Genomic DNA, 16,289 nt, shown 5'->3' on the forward strand with positions numbered 1-16,289 from the left:
ATTGCTAACAAATTTTCAGTAAGAAACTTGATTCTGTGCACATGGGCATTTGTATAACACTTCTATAACATGTGCTTTCTATAACAGCCACTGTGAGAATTTTATCTCGGCTTCCTTGGTGGTCAGCTCAGCTACTTTATGCTAGAAGTTGATGTTGTGCACAGATACTTTATTTGGCTTTAAAAATGTCAATGAAGCTTTTTAATAGATTGGAAACATTTGAAAATCAGAGTATTTTCCCTAAAAAATTGATATTTCTGGTTTCTGTTGAACAATTTGATATTGCAACACTGGACTTATAATTGTTCGTGACAGCCATTAGCTATATCTGAAGAACTGCTCTACCTGTAGACAGGACATGTATTTCTGGCCTTCTTCCCTCATTTATGTCACCTGCTTGTCCCCTGGAGGCATTTGAATGTTTGACCCCTGCTGTAAGTCATTTTTTGGCAGGTGCAGCTTTCTTTTTTTTGCTCTGATTTGCATTTTCAGAATGTAGACAAAAGTAGTGTAAGTAGTTGACAGGGTCATGTGACTGCTTATTGAAGAAATGGAGTCTCTGTTATCGCATCCCTATTAAAACCATATATCTGGAGGAACACAGCATAAAATGTGAGTTAATGTTATATAAAAATCATATTATACACCTTCCTCCTTGGAAATACTCATGTCTCCATTTCACCTGCAGTATTCAAATCATAATGTGTTAATGGGTAAAAAAATATTTTTATATATTTATTATGGTAAGAAATTACTCCTGACTCATCTTACTTTTTATGCTTTATGTTTGAATGATATATTCATTTTGCATCACATGTGTGTGAAAATTCTGAAACATATTTTAATTCAGTTAATGTAGTAGTGAGAGAGCTGTTATATAGACCTCATCAATAATTACACAGAAGGGTCTGTTACTAACAGATGCTACAACAGTATAAACAAAATGTTTTGTTTAGAGTTCTTTTTAACTTTACATATTTAATTTTAATAATATTTTAGTTGAGTTATCATCATTTATAGAACTGCAAATTTAGTTTTAAACATACACAGCATGAAACTTTTATAGTTATGAAATATATACTATCTCAGGGCACAGTTATCCATGAATTGATTAGTTATGGACAGTGAACAATCTAAAATTCTTGACATTCTTGACAGAAAAAAATGCAAAATTAGGTGTGAATAATCTGATTTCTTAAAATGTGTTTTTATTGCCCTGACCGGTTTGGCTCAGTGGATAGAGCGTCAGCCTGAGGACTGAAGGGTCCCAGATTCAATTCCGGTCAAGGGCATGTACCTTGGTTGCGTGCACATCCCCAGTAGGGAATGTGCAGGAGGCAGCTGAATCAATGTGTCTCTCTCATCGATGTTTCTAATTCTCTATCCCTCTCCTTCTCCCTTCCTCTCTGTAAAAAATCAATAAAATATATATTTTTAAAAATGTGTTTTTATTAATTTTAGAGAGAGAAGAAGAGGGAGAGAGTGAAAGACAGAAACATCTATGAGAGAGCTGCCTCCTGCACGTCAAGCCTGCAACCCAGGCATGTGCCCTGACTAGGAATGGAACAGGTGACCTCTCAGTGCTTGGGTCAACACTCAACCACTGAGCCACACCGGCTGGGAAATTATCTGATTTAATGAAAACATTATCTATACAGGTGAGACAAAATTGTCAGAATCAAAATCATTAGGACAATTACGTTTTATTTTACAGTATTTTCCTTTTCAAATCTTAGAGCTTATTGTTTCATAATAATAACTTACCATTTGGGGGTAGCCATTTAAAACTTTCAAGCCATTTTCATCTGACTTATTGCCTTCAATCAAATACAGAAAAGGTCATTCTCTCAACATAGTTAAACCCAATCTTTTTTAAAGAATTAGCTGCCATTCTGCATGAAATACCCACACCAATTTGCACACTGATTATAACCAATGCACCATTTGCTTAGAAGTTCTCTGAAGCAAAAGTTTACAAACAGTGTCCTTAGGCAGTACTTGGCCCTGAAAATGTAATATTTCACCTACATGGTGGTTGAAGGTTTATTTGAAATGTCTGTCAATATGTGAATATCTAGAAACATCTCAAAATAATGGATTTCTGTCTTCTTTCAAAACAATGTGAAGATCAGCACAGGGTCTGCCTACCCTCATGGAAATACTCTGCTGGAATAGGGTAGTGATGGCTTGCTTGTTAACACTCTACAGTTACTGTTTCACTGTAACAGGGGCAACCTCGGTCATTTACATTTACATTACATTCTAGTGCTGTCCTTCCAGGAGTTTCCAAACTTGATGCACATGCTAATCATGGTAGAAATTTTAAAAGTATTGATTCCTTTTACCCATATGACCAATTAAATCATAGTTTCTGAGGAAGAAGCCAGGGGATGGTTTGAAGCTCCCTGGATGATTCTAATCTATATTTGGGTTTCTGAACCAAAATTCTACAGTTTTATGAATATGTTCTAACTCACTGGGACGCAAAAAGGGGTCAGTCACATCATCTGCATCTCCTAGGAGATTGTAAAAAGTGCACATTGCATGGCTCATGCCAGATCTACAAAATCAAACTCTGCTGAGATGGAGCCCAGGAAATAGTCTAACACACTTTCCAAGATCTACAAGTGAAAGTATCGTATCTTTGACCTTTTCTCTTTTACTCAGCATCTTTTCTGAACCCTACACACATGCCCTAGTATCATCTGCTTATCTCTAATGTTCTAGTTCCTTTCAACCTAAGAGCCCACTGAAGCTGGTCTTCTACTCTAGTTCTATATGTTTCAGATTTGCCTTTAACTCTTCTGACCTTATTCAATTGAAGCTACTTTTTTTTTTTTACAGTGGTTGGGGGAGAAAAACAATTAGATATTAATTTTATTATTATGATTACTACTTTGGTTATCCTTACAGAGGATTTGGATTTCAAAGAGTGGTTGTTAATGTAGATAAATCTCAAATTTCAGGAATTTCAGTTATTATAGGGAAGATTTGGGGGCGTAAAAAGGAGATGCAAACAATTTTCCATTCAAACCTATTATCTAGTAACTGACCTAACCCTATACTATAAATTTTCACTTATATTTGTATGCCATTTTCTTTGAGCCTCATTTTATATATCTGTAAACTACAAAAGTTGTGGAAAAATCATGTTTCTTTTTGAAAACAAGAGCTCTTTCTTCAAACAAAATCTCATTATACAAAATAACTAGAAGAAAATTTAATAAATTCTATAGAGGGACACAGAGCATGGCTATTCACCAGTTTTTCCCTCCTTCTGACTTCAAACAATTAGACAGAAAAATAGAAAGAAAGAAAAAAGGAAAAGGTATTTTTAGTGAAAAAGACCCTTTTCATTATTTCCTAGATACTAATAAAATCTAACTATATGTATATTTCCACAAATTCTTTGCATTGTAGCAGCCAGAGAAATTTGATTAGTAGCACATGAGAAACGACAATTTATACAATTGAAACTGGTATCATTTTTTCTAATATATTAAAATATAGCATTTATTGAAACCAGTGTTTCAGGAAAAGTGTTACATGGTTAAAATAGATTGAAAATATCATTAAAACACTGCAATGTAGTTATTACTATCAGCATTTTTCCAAAGAGGCACAAAGGTATGTAAATTACCTAAGATCATACACCTTCTCAGAGGCAGATCCAGTCTCCTAACCAGTGCCCACCTTAATCGAAAGACCTTATTTCATTCATTGCTCGCTGCTATTGCTCATTGGGAAACACAGACTGTTTCAGACACACATTCCAGGTCATATTTTTAATGTTCCTCGTTAGAGAAGGAATATGGAGTGTGTTTTACTGCTATTGGATATAGTATATTGAAGTAGGCCAGACCACCCATTGGAGTCAGTTTTAGTTCTAGCAAATACTCTATTTTCTCGCTTACAAAATAAAATTATAATCATTACTTTGCAGAATTGTTAGAAGTAGAAAAATATAACATTGGTAGGGAAGAAGAATGCCTGGCATATAAAACATGTTTAAAATGTTAGTTTCATTTCTCTCTACCTCATTTTCCATTGGCTTGGTGCCATGACAATAAATAAGACTTAAACATTTCATGCAATTTTGATATTATTAAATGTGGGGAGGTTTAATACAAACATCATACACCTAATAGAATCATAGGAGCCCTTTTAGCTTTACAACATTATTGGCAGAACTAGAATAGATAGAGTCTAAAGTAAGAAGAGTATTTTTTTCTTTTTTGCTGGGTGGTCCATATGTTTTAGATGAGAAATAGGTTATAAAAAAGATGAAGTACTTGTCAAATAAAAAAGATTAATTAATAATAATGCTATAAAAGCTAAATCTCAACAAATAAATTTGCCCTCAAATGAAACTAAATGTTTGTATCCCTATGTTCTTCACTTTTCAAATTCTTCCCAAAGATTATGCATGCAGAATAAAAAAAATTAGCTTTCTGAGTGTTTGAAGAAAAGAGGACTAAATCAGAATAAATATATTCTCCTTTCAATAATAAATAATTTTTCTATAATTTACAAATACTCCTTAGTAGGTTTTATTCTTCTTGATTAAACTGGTAATTTTTCAGCCACTTTGGAAGATAGTTCCTTAGAAAACTAAACATACTTTTACCACATAATCCAGTAATTGTGCTCCTTAATCTTTACCCAAAGGAGTTGGGAAATTACGTCCACACAAAAACCTGCACATGGATGAGTAAGACAACAAAAGGATTTAACAACAAGTGAAATTGGGGCATCAGTCATGGTGTGGAGTTGAAAAAGCCAGAGAACTGAAGGCAAATTTAGTGAATTCTGAGATCTCCTAGAGATTGTCTATTCTACAGAACAAATGCATCTCCTTGTAACAAGGACGACTACATAAAGCAGCTCACCATGTCATATGGAAATTCTGCACCTTCCTGTGGTGACTGAATCAGTGCAAAGAGGGTTTATTCACATATAAACAAAATGAAGCAACAGCTTAGTTACCAAATCTCCCAGTTTACTCCATTTGATAGCTTAAAATGCTAACCCTCCCAACACATGTAAACACCTAGAAATGACAGCAAAATATAACAAAATTGTCTTTTACATGTACTCTTGAGCATAGAAAAGAATCCCAGGTGTCAAAAATTAAGAAGAAACTGAAAGAGAATTAGATGAAAGCTTAAGTATTTGTAGTAAAAAACAAACAAACAAACAAAAAAAATTCCTAAAATGGATAAATAAAATTAAAGCAATATAGTTACATTGCAGTATTTTGTTGTGACACCATCTATACTTAAAAAAAAAATCTTACACAATATCCACAAGTAGGAAACATTATTCATCCAGGAAAAATAATTAAATTAATTTGAGCTTTATAACAATGGTAGATACTGGTTACATTTAAACATAAGGAATGAAAAGATTGAAAATGTATATTCCAATCTTATGAAATAAAAAAATTAATAAAAACAAAAATACCTAATAACAATTTCACCAATGCAAAAGATCAATGAAAGATAAAGATCAGAGGAAATAAAAACCCAAATCAAAGGGATAGAAATAGCAACAAAAATATTATAAATTACAAGAAATATAAATGAGTTAAATGAACTGGCTAAAAACTGTTGCTTCTCAAACTGGTATAAAACAAAAATAAAATATGAATACAAAACATTTGTGAGCAATAAAAAAACAAAACATGTACACAAAATGAATGAAAACTCAGGGACAAAAACACATAAACTAGGCAAAAAAATAAGCAAAAGAGTTGAAAAGAAAGAAAACAACAGATGTGGCATACTCAATGTTTTATGAGTTTGAGAAGAATGTGCATTCTGCTATTTTGAATGGAGTATTCTATAAATATCAATTAGAATAAGTTGATTAATAGTGCTGTTCAAATAATCTATAGCCATGCTGATTTTCTGCCTCTTTCATATATCAGTTACTGACAGGTCTGTTGAAATCTTCAACTATAACAGTGGATTTGTTTATGTCTCCTTGTGATTCTACATATTTTACCTCTTACATTCTGACTAGAGGCCCGGTGCACGAGATTCGTGCATGGGGGGTGGGAGGTGGTCCCCTCAGCCAAGCCTGTACCCTCTCTAATCTGGGAACCCTTGGGGGATGTCCAACTGCCGGTTTAGGGGATCGGGCCTAAACCGGCAGTCAGACATCCCTCTCACAATCTTGGACTGCTGGCCCCTAACCACTCACCTGCCTGCCTGCCTGATCATCCCTAACCGACTCCCCTGCCAGCCTGATCACCCTGAACCGCCTCTGCCTGCCAGCCTGATCACTCCTCACTGCCTCCTCCTGCCAGCCTGGTCACCCCTCACTGCCCCCACTGCCGGCCTGGTCACCCCCAACTGCCCCACCCACCAGCCTGGTTGCCCCCAACTGTCACCCCTGCCAGCCTGGTCTCCCCATGCAGCCTGCTGTTCAGTCATTTGGTCACCCCTCACTGCCCCCCCTGCCAGCCTGGGCTCCCCATGCAGCCTGCTGGTCAGTCATTTGGTCGTCCCTCACTAATCCCCCTGCGAGCCTGATCGCCCCATGCAGCCTGTTTGGTCGTCCATTCGGTTGTTTTGGTTACAACAGTCGCTTAGGCTTTTACAGAGATAGATGCTCTTTTGTTAGGTGTATAAACATTTAAGATTGCTCTGCTTTCTTGAAAAAATGGACCATGTTGGAATTATGTAATGCCTCTTTGTCCCTGATAACTTTCCTTGTTCTGAATTTTGTGTTATTTGAAATTAACCCAACTTCCCCAGCTTTCTTTTGATTACTGTTAACATGATATATCTTTCTCCATCCTTTTACTTTTGACTTGTCTTTACTTTTAAAGTGGATTTATTGTAGACAAACTATAGGTGATCTTGTTTTCTATCCATTCTAATAGACACTGTCTTTTTATTGGTATATTAAGACTACTCACATTTACAATGATTATTTGATATAGTTGGATTAACATCTACCCTTTATCTCATTTCTCTGATAAATTTTAGGAGTTCTTGATTTTCAGTGTTTCACCTTTGTTCTTGTTTTGAGAGTAAGCATCATTACTTCTAAGCCATTTACATATCAAAGTGATAACTAGAAAACTCCTCTTCATTTATTTTTTAAATAATTTGAAATTATACACAACAAAAGAATATATTCTCTTTAAAACTAAATAAAATGTTACAAATAAAACAAATTCCTTTTTTACCCTCTTTCTCCAACTGCCAAGCACACTGCTCTATCATTTTCCCAGAAGTTATTGTTACCAATTTGATGTATCTCCATTTAGACACTTTTTCTATATATTTATATACATAGAAAATGTATACATATAAATATATACATAAATATATCCCAGACATGGAGGAGCCTTAAATGTACCTTACTGAGTGAAAGAAGCCAATCTGCAAAGTGTACATACTATATGACATTCTGGAAAAGGCAAAACTATGCAGACAGTAAAAAGATAAGTGGTTGCCAAGGGGTAGGGTTGGGGTTGTGGGAATTTGGTAGGGAGGGCTGAACAGGTGAACACAGAGGATTTTTAGGGCTGTGAAAATATCTATATGATAATCATAATGATAGATAATGTCCTTATATGTGTGTCCAAAGCCACAGAATATACACACCAAGAATGAAGATAATATAAACTATAGACTTTGGGTGATTATGTATCAATGTAGGTTCATTGACCTACATTGTGACCAGTTGTGTTTTTGACTTAAAACTCCTCTAAAGAAAGAAAGTTTTTAAAAATATATATGGCAGTCTACGGCCATACCACCCTGAACGCGCCCAATCTTGTCTGATCTCGAAAAATATATATGGCAAAAAAGCCCCATATTTATTATCATTATGCATATTTTACACATCATCTGTATATTGTAACTATTTCTGTAACCAAATTGTTTTCTTTCTACATTAGGTTTTAGAGATAGTAACACAGAGACTTGATTCATTTTAAGTTTTTTAATTATAGCCTTTTTCTATTCTCCTATTGGGAAATTTAAGCTATTTCCAAGTTTTCTCTATTATAATTGATGCTCCAGTGGAAATCCTTGTAATTGCAACCTTATCTTATTAGGAGGTGAATTTTCAACAGAAGCAAACAAATAAATCTTTCCAAGAGTTTTGGAAAAGGGTTTCAATGACCTTTGGCTCTAAGAGAATCCAGATGATAGTCCGAAAATAATTCAGGGCCATTCTGTTATATTAGCTTTTCTCAAAGTAAGGATCCTGATCTAATCTGGAACTCTTTCAATCAATACTATCTGCACACTAATCATGAAAGGCACTTGTTTTAGATATTTTCATAAGAAACTTGTAACTCTATCAAGTAAAAATTATTAATGGACACTAGTTATAGAAAGAGGCATTTATGATAAAGTAATAATGTACTACAATTGAATAATACATATAAAATGTCTGTTATATAGCCAAAAGTAATGAGTAGATCCTGATTACTAAAAGACATTTATTACAAACAGGAGTAAAATATTTTATATTAATAAAAGAATAAAGTAGAATTTGGATCATAAACAGAAGTATTGGTTCTTAATATATGCTCACTTTAAATAAAACATGATGACCTCAGATTATATTTAAAACCCTTCATAAGAATATTTAGCATCAAAGCAGGTGACAAAGTACCCAAAATAAAAAGTCAATAGAACCAAATTTTCTGAAAACTTGAAACCATTTGCCTGTCAGAACTGAGGACATTTTAAATACCATACTCTCTTTAGATTGTTTATTATGCTTTTATTTGATTTGGTTTGGTTTAATCACAAGACTAAAAGTAATTGTTAGCATTTCCAGGCAACTAGGAGGGATTAACTTGGCTGAACTGGCCACTTCTGAGTGGAAATGTTTTTGAACTGGAGAACAAAAAAAAAATGGCACATTTTTCTTTCGAATGTAAAGGAACATACTGGATGACATCTGTTTCAAAAGTCCATGAAAGAGTGACCTCAGCAGACTAGTTAGTGGCTATGTTGAGACTTAAATTTGCATACTTAATTGTTTATTTAACTGCTAGTTATTACTTTCCTCAAGGTTGATGGCACTTTTATATTCATGTTTTAGATCCTGGCAATTTATTTATTTAATCATTGGTTCCCAAGGACCAGGTTGTAAAATGCTATTTAAGAGGCAATGTAACAACTCAAAATCAATGAAAATGCTGAACAAGGAAAGAGTATACCATTATCTCACTAGCCTTGTAGAAAAATTCTTAACTTTTTCCCAATTTCTCTCTAGCCTCTGCCACATGCACAAGTACTTGTTTTTTCTTCTTTCCCTAAATATTTAGCAGTTTTACAATGACCCTCACAAATGTGTGATTTTTTTTCTTTCTAATTTCTTTCCATCTTTTAATCCTTTCAGTCTTCAGTATTCTTTTCCATCTCCCATCAACTTCTCTGAATGCCATAGAGGTAACAATTGTGTAGGCAGTAAGCCTTCCTGCCAAAAAATCAGGCTAAACCTCTTGTGGAATGGTTTCCATAGAATGTTAAGCTTTCTAGGAGATGTCATTTCAAATATAGTAACTTTTCATCTAAGCTTTGTTCTTTTCCCCCACTCTTGCCTCCACCCTCCTCCACTTATATAAAACTCCCCATACCTCTACCCAACAAAAGTAAAATAAAATAAAATAAAACAAAACTCAGAATAGGGAATGGAACAGAAATACTGACAACCCAAAAGGACATAAAATACAGGAAGTAGGGGCACAGCTTACAACAAAGGCTTTTAAATGTCTAGAAATCATGAAATGAAAGACATGGACATCAGGGTGATGAAGGTCCTAGAGCTCTGTCAGAAGAACTCTATGCATAGCCTCTGAAAAGAAAAAGAACCAGTCGCATCTATTGAGGAGAGGGTGCGGAAGTGGATTGGAACAGTGAAACCCTCCAGAATTTACCTGAAGGAGGCTGCTCTGGTAATCACAAAGGTCACTGACCCTAAATTAAAGGTCTATTCTCTGCACTTCTCTTAGCTCTCATTTTTAGAATTGGACTTTACCATTCCATCCTTCTGATGTTAAGAACTTGGCAGGGAAAATGGCCCCTGCCAAAGCTTTCAACATGACACACTGTTGAAAACTGACACGGGAGATTAGAGAAATGATAGGTGGGACCATCATCTAAAACTATAAAATAGCATGGAGTCAAATCATTGAAAGAGGTGAAAAATACTCTGTATATTCCAAAATGCTATAAACATTTTGTTTATTAATATTATTACTCATTATCAGTGCATCTTAACAATCCATTGACCATTCTCTGCTAACTTCTAAGTCAGTGGTTCTCAAATTTATTGGCTTCAGGACATTTTACACTTTGAAAATTAGTAAAAAGCCCTAAGAGCCCTTGTTTATGTTGGCTATATATACATGTCAATATTTACTATCTTTTAAGTTCAAACAGCAATGTAAAAATTATTTATTAATTTAGCTTAAAATAACAATAAGTCCATTTCAGGTTAAGGTAAACAACATACTTTTATGAAGAATAACTATTTTACAATACCCCATAACATTTTGAGAAGAATGGTATTGCTTTACATTTTTTAAAAAGCTGTTTAATGCCTAGCTTAATAGAAGACAGCTAGATTCTCAAATTATTCTGAATTCAGTCTGTTGTGATATGACATGTCACACAGTCTCTGGAAAACTAAGGTATATGTTCATGACAGAATAAGATAATGACTAATAATGGCTTATCATTATTATGACAATTATTTTGATCTCCTGAACTCCTGAAAGTATCTTAGGGATCTAGCATTTGAGAATGAATCTCTGCCCAAAGTCATTGTAGTTCCCAGACCAGCCCACATTTCTAACATGAAAGAATATAATTTAGTTGTTGTCCTTTTCTCTTCAATGAAAACACATCACAACAATGATATTAATCCTTGAGAAAGGAAATTGAAAGTTTTTTATCTGCCCTCTAAATCTTAAAAGTTGTTTTGTAAGAACATACAAATTATAACAATTCTAATGTAGATCAATTTTATTTATATATATATATATATATATATATATATATATATATATATAGTGGGACAAAAGTAGGTTTACAGTTGTGAGTATGTGAAACAAGAGTTTATTCTTGTATTATTATTATTCATTAATTATTGTATTATTTTCCATATGAACAACTGTAAATTTGCTTTTGATCTGACCTATGTATATCTATAGTTGGTCTATGTTAGAGTAGATATATTTATTTAAATTTCATAATAATTTATTTAAATTTCAAAATAATTTATTTAAATGTCATAATAATTTACTACATAAGTAAAGAAGGCAATGTTCTTATGACCATTTTAGTTATGATAAAACTGAGCCTCTGCAAGGAAAAATGGCTTCTCCAATTACAATGAATTTATGCATCTAGTTAAATTGAGAGAGTTAAATGGAGTTGAATATTGTGCTACCAGTGAAGAATGCTCAACAAAGTGATTTGACACGAAGAAAAAGAGGGAAAAGGGGAGAGGAGGAGAAGGGAGGGGAGAAAAGAGAAGAGGAAAAAATAGTTTATAATTTTTGGTTCTATATTATATGGTTCTGTCTGCTATTGACATTGAACTTCACTTCTTAGAATTTCCCTTATAAAACGGCGAGAGTAGAATCAGACAAACTAAAAGTTTCTCTTACGCCAACATTTATAAAATTAAGAGGATAAGTTTTTGACTCTTAGTTATTTGTCCCTCAGCTCTCTATAAAAAGTAATTAAACTATCAATATTTGAGTAGGTTTCTTTTTATTTTCTCTGTTGTCCTATTTTCAAACCTTATCTTCATTAATATTTTGCTGCTCTTCAGGGCAATCAGTGGGGACTGACCCCAGTGTGGCTAACTGAGGGCAGAATCACTAACTAGATCATCAGTCACTCCTTGTGTCCCTGAGACAGAAGAAACCCAAGCAGTAAAACTTACACTAACTTCTCTTTGGTGAATACTGAAATAACTCAGAATAAGCAAGTTCAAGCTGGAATTTATGATGAGGCAAAGTCCATTAGTGCTCCAGCAAACTCATGTGAATTCTGGGAGGGTTTTAGGGACTGAACTAAGCCTTCTAATTATCTTTAGACTGAATCACATTAGAAATTGAGCTCTATTCCCCCCTGTACCAGCCAGGCAGGCTCTCAGGCTGTAAGATGCTTTGGGAGGAGTGTTAACCCTTCAGGGCCTGCGAGGTCCTACTTTGGATGGATTGACATTTAGCAGTAAAGACCTCCCATTTCAGACAAATACCTCTGGGTCTTTCCTGATACATATAGGCTAATGTGCTTTCCCCCTCCCCCCTAGAAAAGTTACGCACTTCTATTAACACAAGACTGGCAGCTACTTTTGTCTCTTGCACAATTCCGCTTACCACCTAGTGCAGAAAATTTTCAGACCTTGCTTCATGCTAATTTTTGGCTCTATTGTTGTGGAATCCCTCACTAACATATTTCAGTTTGCATATGTTCTTAATAGACAGCAAATTCAGTAGGACAAACACAGAAATTTAGGTCTTCTTCCAAGAAATCGTTTACAGCTGCTCAAATATTATTTTTATCAGAGGCACTATCAAGATCTTCTCTTTCTCCTAAGCCAAATTTCAAGGTCAAGTTCTGATCTGTTTGTTTCCCTAGGCACATCATCTTCTCCAACATAAAACTATTCAGATAGGCTTATTTTCTTTCCCATTACTAAATATCCTGCTTCAATCCTCAATAATGCAGCTCTTGAATGGGAAAAAAAATTATCTTCTGTTGAGCTTGACACACCAAATCTTCCAAGTTACTGATACATTCATTTCCATTCCTGTTCTGGCTACGCCATGCTACTTTCCTATACTTTGACTTTGATGCCTGGTGCCCTGTTATTTTGCAGATCAAATTAATGACTGCAATTTCAGTGCAGAATTACAGTACTCTTCTTTCAGGATTTATTTCAAGTAATAATAGTAGCAGTTTTATTATTATTATTTAGAACACATATTAAGTAGTGTTGTTAAATATTTTAGATAAAACTACATATGTATCTATTTATCAAAACATAAAGAAAAATACACATTTATAAGAAAAGACAAATATTAAAGCTTCTTTGTAACTATAAAATGAATTATTTTCTGCTCCCTGGTCCTGCTGCTTCTTGGACTCTGATCCTTTCTGCAACCAGGTCATTCTTGCTGCCATGATCTCTGATGGAGTTAGTCTTATTTGCTTAGATAACTTTCTGCTCTGTCCAGTGACATTAAATGAAGTTTCTAAGACTAGCACATTTAGAAATAGCACTGATTTTTCTCCTCCAGGAAGAATGGTCCTGCCCACAGTAAAACAAATTCCCTTCCCCAGTAAAGGCAAAAGTAAGAGTTCTTCCTGCCTCTGTTATGGTGGGTGGGGGTCAGGCTGCAGGAACAGAAAACTGATGGGAAATAGGATGATTAGTTCTAAGAACTAAGAAGTAAAGATGGCTTGAGAGGGTTGGCATTTGTCAGAGATGCAGGAACGATATTGCAGATGGACAACCTGCTGAGGGGTGTCTTTAATAACAATGTTATATCCACAGAGATGGATATAACATTTGTGTTTTGGTATTTTAAAAACCATGACACAACAGAAGACCTTAAAACCAGTAACAGATATTTTAATCACTAGATCAAAGCTAAACTAATAATTCCAATTCTCTCTGTGATATTGCTATTAATGCCTACCTTTGATAAATTAAGAAAACTAACAATTAAAGAGGTTAAATTGCCCAACATCACATAGTTATCAAATATCAGATATGAAGTTAAGCATAGCCTTACGCCCTTCACAGAACTCCCCCGTCCCCATCAGTTCAGCTTTGATTATGTTGAAATTAGGTAAGACATTGGAGACGTATTGTACAGTTGGCTATCAATCCAGAGCTGTGGAGTAAGACATAGACTGGTGATAGAGACCTGGGTTTATCAGAATGTAATTGATAATTAAAGATGGGGAATTGTACAATATCACCAGAAAAAGGTGAGAAAGAATATTATGCTCATAAGTATATATTAAGTACAAAAACTGGTTCATTTCTGTTTTAATCACAATCATTGAAGGGAGAAGGTAAGCAGTTTATCTGCAATAATGTTCTATATACAAACTAGAGAACCTGTTTCCATGAAAACTGTTCTGAAGTTTGTCATCAAAATCAGTCAGTTATTTCATTCTCTTTCTTTTATTGGAGGGTAGAGTCCAGGAGAAAAGGCATATCCTTTTATTTTTACAAGTTAGACAAAAAAGTATTGTATCTCAAAGATGCTTAATTTTCAGAGTATTATTTGAGAAATTTAAAATAAAAATAGCCAAGCAGTCATCACACAACAATCTCCTATTTTAATAAAAAGTCATAATTTCTACATCTTTTCTACAACAGATAATACATTTTGATGCTATTAACTCTGTAGAACAAGCATGTCAAACTCGTGGCAAGCAGGCCACAAAATGAGGCATGTGGCCTGCCAGTCGTGAGTTTGACATGCTTGCTGTAGAATAATTTCTTTAAGTAAGATCCTGGGTCAAAGATTATGTAAAATATTTATTTAAATGAAACTGCTAGATTTCTTACACGAAAATATTGTGACTACTCAGCCTCTAACCAATAATATAATGAAGCACAAATATCTTTGCCTTTTGTCCAACACTTAATTCAGAAACTTTATTTAAACATTTCCCAATCTAATGAGCTTTGGGTGAAGCTGGGATCATTATTTGGTTGTACTATTATTACTTTAGTTCTTTTTTCATAAGAACCAGAGTATACATTAATTGACCATTTTGATCTCTTATGTGTATTACTTGTATGTGTCCATTTATCTATGAGAAATTGATAATAGGGATATCTTAATTTTTAAAAAAATAACTTATAAGGTTTTTCATGTAATTTGTATGATAAATCTCTCTATCACCATCTTGCTGCCTTCCTGTAGGGGAATTCAGTGCATAGGCAATTATTCTGATGTCTCATATAATTGTTTTTATTTATACCATCTTACTCTTATTATATATATATTACTCATATTATATATTATATCTATCTGTTATCCCATTCTTATTTTGCTGGATCCATCAAAAATTTTTTTGTTCCCTTGCGTTACCTACCTCACTGTCAGGAGTCATAATTTAACTCACATGTTTTTATTTTTATATTAATATGAATAACAATTATTCACCAAGATATTTTACATCATCTCTTGACTAGTACCTAGGAGAGTGAAGCCCATCATCTTTTCCTTCTCCAGATATCTATGGTGAACTCTTACATATCTTTTACTTTCCACCAACAGTTCTGTTGCTGCTTTTTTGTTGTTGTTATTGATAATATTACAGATATCTCCCATTTTCCCCCTCTTATCCCCCTCCTCCCAGCCCCTACCCACTCACTCCCATCTTCACTACCATATTGCCCATGTCCATGGGCTATGCATATCCTATATAATAATAGAGAAACATGGTAATTAACCGTAACTTCGTTACCCTTCCCATTGGCTAATCAGCAAGATATGCAAATTAACTGCCAACCAAGATGGTGGCTGGCAGCCAGGCAGCTAAAGCAAACAGGAGGCTTGCTTGCTCCAGTGATGGAGGAAGCCAAGGATCCCCGCCTGCCACTGCCAGCCTCTGAGCTGCACTCTAAGAAACAATGTTGCAATTATAGAAGCTAAACAAACCCCAGAAACCTGCTTTCAGCCAGCCAGGCCTCAGAACTGGAGTTGCAACAGTGTTTCAATTATAGAAGCCAAACAAACCCAGATACCTGCTTTCAGCAGCCGAGGTCTAAGAGCTGGAGCCAAGCCTCAGAGCTAAAGCTGGCTCTCCGTTCCAGTGACAGCCATAGAAGGTAAACAAATCCTAGAATAAAAAAAAAGAAAAAAGAAAAAAAGGAGAGGTTGGGAGCTTCAGTCACCCGCCAGCCTGAAAACAGCCCTCAGCCCCTCACCCAGACTGGCCAGGCACCCCAGTGGGGACCCCCACCCTGAAGGGGGTGTGACCAGCTGCAAACAGCCATCATCCCCTCATCCAGGCTGGCCAGGCACCCAAGCGGGACCCCCACCCTGATTCAGGACACCCTTCAGGGCAAACCAGCTGGCCCCCACCCATGCACCAGGCCTCTATCCTATATAGTAAAAGGGTAATATACAAACTGACCCTAACAGAAGAAGGACTGGGAATGACTGGTCACTATGACACACACTGACCACCAGGGGGCAGACGCTCAATGCAGGAGCTGCCCTCTGGTGGTCAGGGCCCTCTCACATGGGAGGAGCTCTGCTCAGC

This window comes from Myotis lucifugus, unplaced genomic scaffold (assembly GCF_000147115.1).
Source record: "Myotis lucifugus unplaced genomic scaffold, Myoluc2.0 scaffold_31, whole genome shotgun sequence".
In the NCBI taxonomy this organism is placed as follows: Eukaryota; Metazoa; Chordata; class Mammalia; order Chiroptera; family Vespertilionidae; genus Myotis; species Myotis lucifugus.